Consider the following 15,957-nt stretch of genomic DNA (forward strand, 5'->3'; position numbering starts at 1 on the left):
TTTTGAATCCTTAGATTCTCCTGAACAATCCAGGTTTGAATAAGCTACTGAATAAACAATATTGAATAAACAATACAGGTTTGAATTCCTTGCTACTTCCCTGGTGGCTCAGATGGTAAAGTGTCTGCTTACAATGCGGAAGACCTGGGTTCAATCCCTGGATCGGGAAGATCTCCTGGAGAAGGAAATGGCAACCTGCTCCAGTATTCTTGCCTGGAACATCCCATGGACAGAGGAACCTGGAGGGCTACAGTCCAAGGGGTCGCAAAAAGTTGGACACAACTGAGCAACTTCACTTCACTTTTCACTTTCTTGTTTGTATTAAGATTATGTGGAGGCTTTTCCATCCAAAGACAACAGTTTCCTTCCTTAAGATCTCCCTGGCTCCTCATCCTTTGACCATCACATCAGTTCAGTTCAGTTCAGTTCAGTCTCTCGGTCGTGTCCGACTCTTTGCGACCCCATGAATTGCAGCGCACCAGGTCTCTCTGTCCATCGCCAACTCCCGGAGTCTACCCAAACCCATGTCCATCGAGTTGGTGATGCCATCCAACCATCTCATCCTCTGTCATCCCCTTCTCCTCCTGCCCCCAGTCCCACACAGCATTAGGGTCTTTTCAATGAGTCAACTCTTCGCATGAGGTGGCCAAAGTATTGGAGTTTCAGCTTCAACATCAGACCTTCCAATGAACACCCAGGATTGATCTCCATTAGGATGGATTGATTGGATCTCCTTGCAGTCCAAGGGACTCTCAAGAGTCTTCTCCAACACCACAGCTCAAAAGCATCAATTCTACGGCGCTCAGCTTTCTTCACGGTCCAATTCTCACATCCATACATGACCACTGGAAAAACCATAGCCTTGACTAGATGGACTTTTGTTGGCAAAGTCATGTCTCTGCTTTTAAATATGCTATCTAGGTTGGCCATAACCTTCCTTCTAAGGAGTAAGCGTCTTTTAATTTCATGGCTGCGGTCACCATCAGCAGTGATTCTGGAGCCCCCCAAAATAAAGTCTGACACTGTTTCCACTGTTTCCCCATCTATTTGCCATGAAGTGATGGGATGAGATGCCATGATCTTAGTTTTCTGAACGTTGAGCTTTAAGCCAACTTTTTCACTCTCCTCTTTCACTTTCATCAAGAGACTCTTTAGTTCTTCTTCACTTTCTGCCATAAGGGTGGTGTCATCTGCATATCTGACATTATTGATATTTCTCCCGGCAATCTTGATTCCAGCTTGTTTTTCTTCCAGCCCAGCGTTTCTCATGATGTACTCTGCATATAAGTTAAATAAGCAGGGTGACAATATACAGCCTCGACGTACTCCTTTTCCTATTTGGAACCGGTTTGTTGTTCCATGTCCAGTTCTAACTGTTGCTTCACATCAGTTAGTAGGGTTAAATCATAACATGATCTGGCCAGGGAAGTCCTGAGCCTGCTGTGGGAAGGATAGGACCACACCTGAGTTACAGGATCTATTCAGCATGTAACAGCAGGAGATGGAAATGTTTGTTTTGTACTATGACATGCTGAGGGCTCTAGATTAAAGAAGATGAAGTATAAGATTAAATAAGGGAGACTTTAGTGATATGGGAATAACTGTTTATGATCAAAGCTTTAACACCCTGATGAGGACCCAGGAGTCAGTGCCAGCACACAATTCAGATGGTTCCTAATAACTTGGAGAAAGTGAAATGCCAGCATCATTGCAGGTGGTGGAAGACAGGTGCAAAAGAACTGAACATGCTAGGGAGGAGTTTGTACATCCTGCAGAAAACTATCACACAAGGCTGGACACCACCAGCAATTACAGTCCATGTGATGGTCCAGAAAAATAATGATAAGAAGTGCACTTGTAAGTGGGGCCAAAATAATGTTGAGATATGATGCTGAGAAACTTATTGGTGGCTGTCCTCTGTAGACTGAGTCTGGTGGTAGGACCAAGCTCCTTCATTGCAAAGGAGATTGTATGATCCCTGAATAATTAGAGGTCAAGTGGGAGTGCTCAAGAATCAGAAGCAGAATGGGAGCAATTGTAATGGATGAGAATGTTACAATATTTGTGTTACATGTTATACCTACTAGGGAACATCACTTGTGTAGCAGTCACTAAACATCTAAGCAGACGGAATGATTTAGCCAGTTGACATCAACCATCTTCTGTTAGGGATCGTTTTAGCACTAGCACCGTGAGTACAAAAATGGAATAATCTCTACAACAGAGATAGGTAATATGGGTAGGCCAGCAATATGGACTCTCACTCACCAGTAATGATTTTAACTATTGCTGTGGTTAAGTTTCCCACCTGTTAACAGTGGAGATGAGCTACTGGCTCATGGCTCTCAATATGGCATCATCTTTCTAGGGAAACTACCAGGCTTTTGGTAATGGGTTGATTACTTTGAACCTCTTCCACCCTGCAGGAGCAGTAATTTGTCTTGAAGGGATTTGAGTTGTTTTGCCTTTCTTGAGTGTGGGACTTTACTCAGCACCATTATAAAGACTTAAAGGCTGTTTCAACAATTAGCAGGGATTCTGCATATAATTGTGTCAAACTAAGGGACTAACATAACAGCAAAGGAAATGAAAACAGAGGCATGTGACCACAAGATCTGCTGCTCCTATTAGATACTATACCACTGGGCAGCTTCCAGCTAGAGTGATGGGACAGCTTTTAGAAGGTGCCAACTTAGAGACAAACCCTTAATAATGGGGCATTATGCTCCAAGACATGGTATAATCAAGCAGACCCCTATAAGGCTTTCCCAGAATAGAACCCCCGCCATGTCCTCCATCTGCCTTTTGTCATTTGAAACAGAAGGCTGATGGTGCTGTCCCAATTACCTCACCACCAATCAATCAGAAGAATGTCCAGGAGCTAATGACTCCCTGCTCCTTGAACACTGTGACTACTTACTACTCCCGTCAGGGTGTAGCACACAGTCTTGAGGGCATTAACCTGCTGTGGCCCCCTTTTTCTGACAAAGCAATAAAGCTACTCTTTTCTACTTTACTCCAAACTCTGTCTCCAACTTTCTATTCAGCACCTGTGACCAGAGACCAAGTTTCAGCAACAATGTATATTAACTAAATCCATGAATCGAATACTCATTATCCTTAATAGAAAAAAAAAGTGCTCTAGAAATCAAGGCTTCAGAGTATAAATAGCTCCTTGCCTTCCCTCTACCAGGTCACTTACATAATTTGGGCTTTCGTTCCTGGATCTCTAGGCTCTTCAGGCTAAAGATCCTATTTCACAAAGAGAGAATACTTCTACCAGGGGATACAGCAAGAGTTCATTAAACTTTAAGATATGGCTGAAAAAAGAATCATAATTTTGGCAGTGATGTTTGACACTTACCCTTAGGAGAAACCAGGGCTGCTGTTACACAGTAGGAGCGGGGAAGACTCTATTTGGCAACCAAGTAATTCATTGGAAAATCACTTGGTACCCCCTGATAATTTTAATCATAAATATAAAAGTCAATAAGGAGGGGATGGTCACCAGTGGCTCAGAGCACTTAGAAATGAAGATCTAAGTTACTCCACCACGTGGTATTAGCTCAGAGTGGAAGGAGTGAAGAATGAGTAGTACAAACTATAGAAATGATCCCTGAAAGTATAGTCTTGGTGACTTTTGGCAGAAACCAACACAATACTGTAAAGCAATTATCCATAAATTTAATTAAAACAAATCAACAGTAGAGGGGGAAGATGATGAGTATTTTTGTGACCACTAGACACCAGTGTGGCAGTGGAAGGCATCCTTATAAATGTCCCCTAGAGAAGAGATCAACAAGAATCCTGGATTTTTTTCCTAATGGGGTAAACTTATCCAAAGCAATTAGATCTGAGAAGTGTAGGGGACAGACTGGAGTGAATACTACAACACGCTTCCAAGATCTTCCTTAAACCATAAGACACATGCTTCTGGGAGTTTTGCCTGATTAAGTTTCATAGCTGGATCCCTCCATAGGAATTGTCCTCAGTCAGAGGGTGCTGTGGTTACCTAGAAGATTCCTCCCCTTCCTGAGGGTAGTCTGTTGATGTCTCTGAAGAGCCCTCAAAGTTTCCTTTGAGATTAGCTGAAACCTGTTGCAACTGAATCATAGTTTAATTTCTGCATTTGTCCAATCCTGGTTTTCTCACTTTTGTGAGAACTCCTCAATAAATCTCCTGCATATAAATCTGAGAGCTGTTTCCTGGGGAAATTGAGCCACAACAAGATTTTACTTTAGCACTTATTTCTGTGTGGTGTGTTAAAAGAATCTAATCTTATTTTATTCCATACAGAAAGTTTAATGCTCCAAAGTTATAGAAAGATGGAAAGGCCCATTGATGTGTAATGGCAGCACTATTATATATCAAGTTCTTATATACAATCTTTTCCCCTTGTCTTTCTTTGTTTATTGATCTATTTGTTTACTCCTGTATTGTTGTTGTTTTAATTATTAATATATGTATTTATAATAAATATTATCTGTCAGGGAACATCACCTCTCCTCTTTCATTCATTTTAGAATTATCTTAGCTCTTCTTAGACTACAATTATGCCATTTGAATTTTAAACTTCTGATTTCAACTTCAAAAAAATATTGTTTGGATTTAAATTATGAATGAATGGAATTTATACCAAATTGTTATGGTAAATTGACTTTAAAATTCATTTTCTAATATATATAAATACATAATATATATAATATATATTGCATATATATATGTGCATATATCTCTTCACTTCAATTGCACATTCCTGTCCGACTCATTGTGACCCCATGGATGGCAGCATGCCAGGCCACCCTGTCCATCACCAACTCTAGAGCTTGTTCAAACTCATATCCATCGAGTCAGTGATGCTACCCAAACATCTCATCCTCTGTCATATGCTTCTGCCCCTGCCTTCAATCTTTCCCAGCATCAGGGTTTTTCCAGTAGTCAGTTCTTTGCATCAGGTGGCCAAAGCATTCAGCATCAGTTCCTCAGCTTCAGCATTAGTCCTTCCAATGAATATTCAGGACTGATTTCCTTTAAGATCTACAGGTTTGATTTCCTTGCAGTCCAAGGGACTCTCAAGAGTCTTCTCCAATACCACAGTTCAAAAGCATCAATTCTTCGGCGCTCAGCTTTCTTTATGGTCCAGCTCTCACATCCATACATGACTACTGGAAAAACCAAAGCTTTGACTAGAAGGACCTTTGTTGGCAAAGTAATGTCTCTGCTTTTTAATATGCTCTCTAGGTTGGGCACAGCTTTCTTCCGAGAGCAAACGTCTTTTAATTTCATGGCGGCACTCACCATCTGCAGTGATTTGGGAGTCCAAGAAAATAAAGTCTATCACTGTTTCCATTGTTTCCTCATCTATTTGCCATGAAGTGATGGGACTGGATGCCATGTTCTTCGTTTTTTGAATGTTCAGTTTTAAGCCAGATTTTTCATTCTCCTCTTTCACTTTCTTCAAGAAGATCTTCCATTCTTCTTCGCTTTCTGCCATAAGGGTGGTGTCATATGCATATCTGAGGTTATTGATGTTTCTCCTGGCAATCCTGATTCTAGCTTGTGGTTCATCCAGCCCAGAATTGCACATGATGTTCTCTGCATATAAGTTAAACAAGCAGGGTGACAATTAACAGCCTTCATGTACTCCTTTCTCAATTTGGAACCAGTTCATTCTTCCGTGTCTGATTCTAATTGTTGCTTCTTGACCTGCATACAGATTTCTCAGGAGTCAGGTAAGGTGGCCTGGTATTCCCATCTCTTTCACAATTTTCCACGGTTTGTTGTGATCCACACAGTCAACAGCTTTGGCCTAATCAATAAAGCAGAAATAGATGTTTTTCTGGAACTCTCTTGCTTTTCCTATGATCCAACAGATGTTGTCAATTTGATCTCTGGTTCCTCTGCCTTTTCTAAATCCAGCTGAACATCTGGAAGTTCTCAGTTCATGTACTATTGAAGCCTCACTTGGAGAATTTTGAGCATTACTTGCTAGCGTGTGAAATGAGTTCACTTGTGCAGTAGTTTGAACATTCACTGGCATTGCCTTTCTTTGGGATTGGAATGAAAACTGACATTTTCCAGTCTGGTAGCCACTGCTGAGTTTTCCATTTTTGCTGGCATATTGAGAGCAGTACTTTAACAGCATCATCTTTGAGGACTTGAAATAGCTCAGCTGGAATTCCATCACCTCCACTAGCTTTGTTCGTAGTGATCCTTCCCAAGGCCCACTTGGCTTCAGACTCCAGGATGTCTGGCTCTAGGTGAGTATTCACACCATCATGGTTATCTGGGTCATTAGGATCTTTTTTGCATTGTTCTTCTGTGTATTCTTGTCACCTCTTCTTAATATCTTCTGTTTCTTTTAGGTCCATACTGTTTCTGTTCTTTATTGTGCCCATCTTTGCATGAAATGTTCCCTTGAAATCTCTACTTTTCTTGAAGAGATCTCTAGTCTTTCTCATTCTATTGTTTTACTTTATGCTTTTGCATTGATCTCTGTGGAAGGCTTTCTTATCTCTCCTTGCTATTCTTTGGAGCTCTGTATTTAGAAGGGTATATCTTTCCTCTTCTCCTTTGCTTTTAGCTTCTCTTCTTTTCTCAGCTGTTTGTAAAGCCTTCTCAGACAACCATTTTTCCTTGCTGCATTTTTTTTTCCTTGGGGATGGTCTTGATCACTGCCTCCTCTACAATGTCATGAACTTCCATCCATAGTTCTTCAGGCACACTGTCTATCAGATCAGTTGAATCTATTTGTCACTTCCACTGTATAATCATAAGGAATTTGATTTTGGTCATGGCTGAATGGTCTAGTGGTTTTCCCTACTTTCTTAAATTTAGTCTGAGTTTGGTAATAAGGAGTTCATGATCTGAGCCACAGTCAGCTCCTGGTCTTGTTTTTGCTGACTGTATAGAGCTTCTCCATCTTTGGCTGCAAAGAATATAATCGATCTGATTTCAGTGTTGACCATCTAGTGATGTCCATGTGTAGAGTCTTCTCTTGTGTTGTTGGAAGAGGATGTTTGCTATGACCAGTGCGTTCTCTTGGCAAAACTCCATTAGCCTTTGCCCTGCTTCATTCTATACTCCAAGGCCAAATTTGTCTGTTACTCCAGGTGTTTCCTGACTTCCTACTTTTGCATTCCAGTCCCCTATGATGAAAAGGTCATCTTTTTTTGGTGTTAGTTTTAGAAGATCTTGCAGGTCTTCTTAGAACCGTTCAACTCAGTTTCTTCAGCATTAGTGGTTGAGGCATAGCCTTGGATTAATGAGATATTGAATGGTTTGCCTTGGAAAGAAACAGATTATTCTGTCATTTTTGAGACTGCATCCAAGTACTGCATTTCAGACTCTTTTGTTGACTATGATGGCTACTCCATTTCTTCTAAGGGATTCTTGTCCACTTTAGTAGATATACTGGTCATCTGAATTAAATTCACCCATTCCAGCCTATTTTAGTTCACTGATTTCTAAAATGTTGACATTCACTCTTGCCATCTCCTGTTTGACCACTTCCAATTTACCTAATTAATGGACCTAACATTCCAGGTTCCTATGCAATATTGTTCTTTATAGCATCTGACTTTACTTCCATCACCAGTCACATCATCAACTGGGTGTTGTTTTCACTTTGGCTCTGTCTCTTCATTCTTTCTGTAGTTATTTCTCCACTCTCCTCCAGTAACATATTGAGCACCTACCGACCTGGAAAGTTCATCTTTCAGTGTCATAACTTTTTGCTTTTACATACTGTTCATGGGGTTCTTAAGGCAAGAATACTGAAGTCATTTGTCATTCCCTTCTCCAATATATGTATATATATATATATATACACACTTTTCATTATGCTTGATAAAGGCTTGAGAAAGAACATCAAAAATAAAAAAAAAAGAAGAGATGGAGAAATTGGAAAATCTAACCTAAATGAAATGAGAGCTCTGAATATGAAATAGAAAAATGAAACAAACTATATAAAAGATTATCATATAGTCTAATTGTTTTTAACAGTGATGCTCATAAGAAGCATAGCTGGATTTTTGGAGGAAAAATAGCATTACATGGGTATTTGTATTTTCTTTTAAATTTCCAAGATAATTCTGATATGAATCTGGATTTAAAAGAATGCTCACAGTTTTTTCTATTATGTGGTAGTTTTGGTGATATAGAATTCTATATTTTACTGGTGACCAATCACGATACAATGCTATTAAATGAGTAATAGTTATATAGCCATAATAGTAAAAGATGTTTATCAGTTTTCACAATCAATAGACAAAAAATAAAAGATATTTAAAATTTTGAGCCATAATGGGAACATGACTAACCTAACAATATTAAATAATTACATACAACTTGAGGGGCCAAGCAGAGTGATATGATAAGTGGACATACATACACATGTTTTCATCTGTCCAGCTAATAATTGAATTATTCATTTTTTGGTTGAAGAATTTAATCTATTTCCAATTAAGGCAATTCTATTACCATGTTCTTAACTGCTTTGGGTTTATTTTTTGAGGGTCTTTTCCTTCTCTTATGTTTCCTGCCTAGAGAAGTTCCTTTAGCATTTGTTGTAAAGCTTGTTTGGTGGTGCTGAATTCTCTTAAATTTGCTTATCTGGAAAGCTTTTGATTTTTCCATCAAATCTGCAGAAGAGTCTTGCTGGGTGGAGGATTCTTGGTTGTAGTTTCTTTCCCTTCATCTCTTAAATATACTGTGCCATTCCCTTCTGGTTTGTAGAGCTTCTGTTGAGAAATCAGCTGATAACCTGATGGGAGTTTCCTTGTGTTATTTGTTGTTTTTCCTTTATTGCTTTTAATATTTTGTCTTTGTCTTTAATTTTTGTCGGCTTGATTACTACATGTCTTGGTGTGTTTCTTCTTCAATTTATCCTCCCTGGGACTCTCTGCACTTCCTGGACTTAGTTGACTGTTTCCTTTCACACATTAGGGAAGTTTTCAGCTATTATGTCTTCAAGTTTTTTTCTGGGGTTCTTACTCTTACTCTTCTCCTTCTGGGACTCCTATAATGCAAATGTTGGTGTGTTTAATGTTGTTCCAGAGGTCTCTTAGGCTGTCTTCATTTTTTTTTCATTCCTTTTTCTGTATTCTGTTCTTCGGCAATGATTTGCCCTATTCTGTCTTCCAGGTCACTTATCTGGTCTTCTGCCTCAGCTGTTCTGCTATGGGTTCCTTCTAGCGTATCTTCATCTCTGCTTGTTTGTTTGTTCCTTAATTCTTCCAGGTCTTTAGTAAATATTTCTTGCATCTGCTCCATTCTTTTTCTGAGATCCTGGATCATCTTCACAGTCATTATTCTGATTTTTTTTTTTTCAGAAAGTTTGCCCATCTCTACTTCATTTAGTTGTCTTTCCGGGGTTTTATATTGTCTCTTTATCTGGGACATAACTCTGCTTTTTCATCCTGATTAAATTTCTGTAATGTAATTTTTGTTCTAGCCCCTGTGAGGCTGTGGCTCTTCTTACTTCTTCTGTCTGCCTTCTGGTGGATGAGGTTAAGAGGATTCTGTATGCTTCTTGATGGGAGGGGTAGGGTGGGAAAAGCTGGGTCTTGCTCTGGTGAGCAGGGCCTTGCTCAGTAAAGATTTAATCCAATTATCTGCTGATGGGTGGGGTTGGACATCCACCATGCTAGTTGTTTGGCCTGAGGTGACCCAGCCCTGGGGTTTATAGGCTCTAGATTAGGGGTAATGGTGACCTCTAACAGGACTTCAGCAAAGGAGACACATTCCAGGGCTGCTGCTGACAGTGTCTCCATCACTGTGGTGAGCCCTTGCTGACCCACACCTCCACAGGAGACCCTCCAACACTAGCAGGTAGTTTTAGCCCTGTCTCCTGTGTGGTCACTGCTTCTTTCCCCTGGGTGTTGGTGAATGCAATATTTTGTTTTTGCCCTCCAAGAATGGAGTCTCTGTTTCCCCTGGTACCTGTGGAAGTCCTATAATCAAATCCCACTGGCCATCAAGGTCAGATTCCTTGGGGACTACTAGTCCTTTTGTCGGATCCCCAGGCTGGGAAGCCTGACATGGGGCTCAGGACCTTCACAAAAGTGGTAGAACTTCTTTTGGTATTATTGTTCTCCAGTTTGTGGGTCACCCACCCTGCAGGAAAGGGATTTGATTTTTATCATAATTGTGTCAAGCATATTAAAAAGCAGAGATATAACTTTGCCAACAAAGATCCGTCTAGTCAAGGCTATGGTTTTTCCAGTAGTCATGTGTGGATGTGAGAGTTGGACAGTGAAGAAAGCTGTGCGCTGAAGAATTGATGCTTTTGAACTGTCATGTTGGAGAAGACTCTTGAGAGTCCCTTGGACTGCAAGGAGATTCAACCAGTCCATCCTAAAGGAGATCAGTCCTGAGTGTTCATTGGAAGGACTGATGTTCAAGCTGAAACTCCAATAGTTTGGACACCTGATGTGAAGAGCTGACTCATTTGGAAAGACCCTGATGCTGGTAAGGATTGGGGGCAGGAGGAAAGGGGGATGACAGAGGGTGGGATGGCTGGATGGCATCACTGACTCGATGGACATGAATTTGGGTAAACTCCAGGAGTTGGTGATGGACAGGGAGGTCTGGTGTGATGCAATTCATGGGGTCACAAAGAGTTGGACATGACTGAGCGACTGAACTGAACTGACCTGACCATCTCGTTGCAGCTTTGTCTTTTCTTTGGACATGGGGTAACTTTTTTTTTTTTTTTTTGATGGGTTCCAGCATCCTCCTGTCAATGGTTTTTCAACAGCTTGTTAGAATTTTGGTGCTGTCACAGGAGGAGATAAGTGCACATCCTTCTACCCCACCATCTTGAACCAGAAGCCAAAAATCGACAACTTTTAATATGAGTCTTCTAATCCATTAACATGCTATAAATAAATAGCTTCCTTTTATGTTCTCCATTTGGTCTTTTTATTTATTGATATTCCTTCTTTTTTTTAATGTTGCTCTTAGTAGTAGTGCCATTTCTTTTTCTTTCTTTCTGGATTTATTTCTTACCTTGAAGATTCTATTCAAGATCTTCATGCTGGATGTTTACCTTCTGAAGGTACACCCAGTAGACTCCCTGACATCTCTGCATTTTTCGGATATCTTATTTATTTCCCTAGTGAAGAGAAGTCAAATTCTAGAGAATAGTCAAGTCCAAGTCAGGCTGGTAGGATGGAGGGGTACAAAAGGCAACATAAGTTAGATTTGAAGATGATGAAATGCCAGCTCACTCAGTATTTTTCAGCAGCTGTATTAAATGTAAAAATGTTGTATTACTTTGCAACCATCTTGACTCTTGGATGCTTTGCTGTATTGATTTGATGCCAGCCCATTTTCGATTTTTCAAAAAGTATTTACTTAGCAAAGAAAAATCACATAAAATGTAATAGGTGTCGCCTGCAGTGAAATAAAAGACTTCTTCAGAGATCTTAGCTTCTCTACAATTACTTGGAATCTAATGTTTTAAAATTGATATGTGTGGAGAAAATTACGTCTACTGCTCTTTTTGATTTGGTATTAAAATACTTGAAAGGAATGAGCATTGGCACGTAAAACAGCTGGGCCAAGATTTCATGGTGGAAGTGAGGGGAAGTAAAAAGAGATTTTTTTGTTTAGTACACTGTCATAGAATTAACACATATGGTCTTTGGACATAAATTTATAGTATCACATGCTGAGGTAAACATGGAGTCATTACTGATATGATGACTCAGTAAATATTTTATTATTGTCTTCCTTGAAATGAGGAAAATGTCTAGGAATTTGAAATACACTCATGGCTGTGTAAATCTGTTCTTAGAAGTTATTTGAAATTCCACTTCCAGTTATGATAGTGTATAAGCATTTGTACATACCTTCCCACCAAAAAAGAAAAAAAAAACAAACACTAGAAATTCTGGGTACTATATGCAACAACTTTTTCAGACATCAGAAAAACAGAACTTCAAACTGATCTCTGAGAAAAAGGGAAAAAAGATGAACCCTATCATTTTATTGTCCTAGATTTCTTCATGGAATAAGCTATTAAACTACTATAAAATAGGTCAAAGAGGGGAACCAGTAATCTTGCTGAGCTGAAGAGATAGAAGTAGGACTCCAAGGACTTTGAGGTAGCTAGAATTTTCAGAGCAGAGTACTGCAGAGGAGTAAGCTATGAGGAAAGGATCCCAGACATGTACATGAGCAACATATTAAACCTTTAGACTGAGAGCATTTTTCACAAGCATTCAGCATGAGGCCAGGAAAACAAAGACTCTTAAGGAAAGAATAATTACTGAGGAGTAGGATGTTTGCTTGTGAGGGTAACATGGATATACATGGCTAATTCATCATTCCGATCTTAATTAGGGAAATGCAAGAGAATGAAATCCTCAGTCATGTGTGACTCTTTGTGACCCCATGGACTGCAGCATGCCATGCTTCCCTGTCCATCACCAACTCCTGGAGCTTACATAAACTCAAGTCCATTGAGTCGGTGATGCCATCCAAGCATCTCATCCTCTGTCATCTCCTTCTCCTCCTGCCTTCAATCTTTCCCAGCTTCAGGGTCCTTTCCAGTGAGTCAGTTCTTTGCATCAGGTGGCCAAAGTATTGGAGTTTCAGCTTCAGCATTAGTTCCTCCAATGAATATTCAGGGTTTATTTCCTTTAGGATTGACTGGTTGGATCTCCTTGTAGTCCAAGGGACTCTCAAGAGTCTTCTCCAACACCACAGTTCAAAAGCATCAATTCTTCAGTGCTCAGCTTTCTTTATAGTCTAACTCTCACATCCATACATGACCACTGGAAAAACCATAGCTTTGACTGGATGGACCTTTGTTGGCAAAGTAATGTCTCTGATTTTAATATGCAGTCTAGGTTGGGCATAGCTTTTCTTCCAAGGAACAAGAGTCTTTTATTTCATGGCTACAGCCACCATCTGCAGTGATTTTGGAGCCCAAGAAAATGAAGTCTGTCACTGTTTCTATTGTTTCCCCATCTCTTTGCCACGAAGTGATGGGACAAGATGCCATGATCTCAGTTTCTTGGACACTGAGTATTAAGCCAGCATTTTTACTCTCCTCTTTTACTTCCATCAAGAGGCTTTTCAGTTTCTCTTCACTTTCTGCCATAAAGGTGGTGTCATCTGCATATCTGAGGTTATTGCTATTTCTCCCGGCAATCTTGATTCCAGCTTGTGCTTCATCCAGCCCAGCATTTCGCATGATGTTCTCTGCATATGAGTTAAATAAGCAGGATGACAACATACAGCCTTGATGTACTACTCATTTCCCGATTTGGAACCAGTCTGTGTTCCATGTCTGGTTCTAATTGTTGCTTCTTGACCTGCATACAGATTTCTTGGGAGGCAGGTAAGGTGGTCTGACCATCTCTTGAAGAATTTTCCACACTTTGTTGTGATCTACATAGTCAAAGTCTTTGGCGTAATCAATAAAGCAGCAGTAGATTTTTTTTCCTGAAATTTTCTTGCTTTTTCGATGATCCAACGGATGTTGGCAATTTGATCTCTGGTTCCTCTGCTTTTTCTAAATCCAGCTTGAACATCTGGAAGTTCATGGTTCAGATACTGTTGAAGCCTTGCTTGGAGAGTTTTGAGCATTACTTTGCTAGGGTGTGAGATAAGTGCAATTGTGCGGTAGTGTGAACATTCTTTAGCATTGCCCTTCTTTGGGATTGGAATGAAAACTGACCTTTTCCAGTCCTGTGGCCACTGCTGAGTTTTCCATATTTGCTGTCATATTGAGTGCAGCACTTTCACAACATCATCTTTTAGGCTTTAAAATAGCTCAGCTGGAATTCCATCATCTCCACTAGCTTTGTTCATAGTGACGCTTCGTAAGGCCCACTTGACTTCAGACTCCAGGATATCTGGCTCCTGGAGGGATCACGCCACCTATTACTCAACTATTGCTGAGATATAGTATACAATTAATTTGTTGTTAATTCATGACTTATTGCTTCCCTGTGTTCCATCGGACACATGGATATAGTTAAATAGAAGGTGGCAGCCTGGCTACTCTGATGTTATATGTGCTTTGGAATGCAAAGTGACCAATTAAGTTATATTATAAGCCAAGGTTTTAATAATTTATGAAATATATCTTTGGACCTGCTCTAATACTTGTCAAATGTAGGCATAGCTTCTGGATCTCCTTCCCAAAATCCTAAAAAAAAAAAAAAAAAAAAAAGAACGAAAAAAGAGAAGATTAAGAAGCTACAATAAAACCTTTAAAAGGAAAACTCCACAATATTCAGATTTGTGGCTTTTAGAACTTCGGAGATTGAGTCAGACTTGTATAAAGTTCATCTTCCCCAAAAGAATTCCTTACTTACAAACAACATAACTTAATTGTCTAAGTGTAAGCAGAATGTCTAAAATAACATTAACTATAAACTATTTCTAAGCACTTTCAACACCCTCAAGTACTTCAGAAGTAATTAATTTACACACAATTGATATGATAATTATGGTTAATTTATGAATAATTCTTATCTATTTGTTCAATCAGTCCCTAAAGGATTTTTATTAGTCAACATATTGTTAGCTGGAAGAGTTTGCGTCACTTCAGACTTGACAGAAAACGAATAAGACAAAATGGTGAAATAGTTGCTGCCTTTCATCTTTGTCAAGTGAACTTGGACATTTATTTCCCCTTTCTTCAGTGACTATCCCATCTTGTTTGGTACCTTTTTGCTTAGAACTCATCACCATTATGTCTGTTGAAATGTGAAAGTGTTTGTTACTCAGTCGTGACTGACTCTTGCAACCCCATGGACCATAGCCTGCCAGGCTTCTCTGTCCATGGAATTCTCCAGGCAAGAATACTGGAGTGGATACCCACTCCCTTCTACAGTGGATACCCACTGGAGTGGATACCCACTCCCTTCTACAGGGGATCTTCCTGACCTAGGGATTGAAACTGGGGCTCCTGTATTGCAGGCATATTCTTTGCCATCTGAGCCACCAAATTGGATATGTCTGTTGAAAATATCCACCAAAGAGACCATAGAGTGGTTTTTTGAAGACATAATTAGTTACAAAATTAAGGTTTCCATCTTATGGGGTCTGGCATCACTAAAATAGGTAACCTTAGTACAGTTAATATCTTATTTTTCGAAAAGCGCAGAAGCAGGAAGGTCACTCTGACCTCCCATCACCCCCCACACCCTTCTTCTCTGAAGAAGAAGAAAAATATGTGAAAGATTCACTCCCTGTACCAGAATGAAAGACAACATTCTTATTACCAGAGATGAGGAAATCTGCACAAACAAACCTTGTTAAACTCACCCTTACCTTCCTAGTTATTTCTTCACCACCCATACCCCAAACTGCTTTGGCCAATTCTTCACAAACTTACTGCTTCTTTTTCTAAGAGGAATAAAATAACAGCTTCCTGTCCTAGTCACTTCTTCAGGTCTTTGTTCTCTTGTGAAGGCTCCCCGTACATGTAAAAATTCAATAAAATTTGTATGCTTTTCTCTTGTTAATCTTTGCCAATTTGATTATCAGACCCATCCAGGGACTCTAAAGGGGCCTAAGGAAATTCCCCCTCCCCCTCAAATCTCTCCAGCTCACAATTTAATCCAAAATTTAGGGTGGGGAAAAACACCTAAACCTTGCCCAATACATTTTCCTCTAGTGACTATTTGGAAGACTTTCATTGAAAAAAAAAATGTGGCTCTCCCATCTTGCTAGACTCCTAAGCATGAATTTAGCTTGATTGTCGGTTAACCCAGTATTAGCCACATTAGTGGCCAACATGGCAAGTTTTTGGCAGATAATGTCCTGAACCAGCCAGAGGAGAACAGAGAGCCCGCATTTAACCTTTAGAAATAGATACCTATGGCTTTGGGTGCAGATTGTTATAAGGGTGGCTTTACCTGCTGCCCAGCCACATAACTTTACAGCAGATACTGAATGCAAGTGTGTTTCTGTTAGTCCAGTCTCTCTTAGAAA

At 39.8% G+C, this 15,957-nt stretch overlaps 1 pseudogene; it reads right to left on the reverse strand.

The window, feature by feature from the left end:
* Positions 1-3,519: 3,519 nt before the first annotated feature.
* LOC145527982 (small nucleolar RNA U3) lies at positions 3,520-3,632 on the reverse strand (annotated as a pseudogene).
* Positions 3,633-15,957: the final 12,325 nt, after the last annotated feature.

The sequence above is a fragment of the Giraffa tippelskirchi genome, chromosome 11 (assembly GCF_054371585.1).
Source record: "Giraffa tippelskirchi isolate mGirTip1 chromosome 11, T2T-mGirTip1v1.2.pri, whole genome shotgun sequence".
NCBI classification, from domain to species: Eukaryota; Metazoa; Chordata; class Mammalia; order Artiodactyla; family Giraffidae; genus Giraffa; species Giraffa tippelskirchi.